Source organism: Trachymyrmex septentrionalis, unplaced genomic scaffold (assembly GCF_001594115.1).
Source record: "Trachymyrmex septentrionalis isolate Tsep2-gDNA-1 unplaced genomic scaffold, Tsep1.0 scaffold83, whole genome shotgun sequence".
Classification (NCBI taxonomy): Eukaryota; Metazoa; Arthropoda; class Insecta; order Hymenoptera; family Formicidae; genus Trachymyrmex; species Trachymyrmex septentrionalis.
In genome coordinates, this window is record NW_017306018.1 from 3,820,137 (window position 1) to 3,820,841 (window position 705).

The following is a 705-nucleotide window of genomic DNA, read 5'->3' on the forward strand; positions in this document are numbered from 1 at the left end:
CTTTGTATTGTATTTAAAGTTTTAATATTTATATAGACGGTCTTGTTTCCAATCATATCGTTTATAATATATAAGTTAGCGTGATTAATTACTTAAATTATTTTAAGTACAATAATTAATCACGCTAACTTCCATAAATGCTGATCGTCTTTAATAGTATCTTGTCGATGCTTAAAGGCAAAGTATAACTTTAGTGCAATCGGGTCTTAGAAAGCCGTTTTGAAAATAGTCCTTATTTGTGTATAATTTTTTAAATTAAGAGTTAAATAAAATATGAATTTTGGTTCTCACACACATTTTGCTCTATATATTTATATCGTTGAATACGCATGTAAATAAGTCCTTATTCTTTTTGTGATATAAATGATTGTCTCTGTCGCAAATTCCCATAGGAGTCTCAATAGGAAATCTGCCCCAGGAGCATTATGGGGCAGAGTATAACAAATATTGGGAACCATAAAACTGTGCATTTGTTGATAAGTAATATATTTTATGCATAACATCTATGCAGTGTATAAACACAATCATTTACGTGAATACTGATAAATAGATGCATAATGTGTGTATATTATTACAGTACATTATTGAAAAAACTTACACACACACACACACACACACACACACACACACACGCGCGCGCGCGCGCGCGCGTATAATACAATATCCATTTTTTGTTGTGCTAATAGAAATAAATCGTTGAAATTG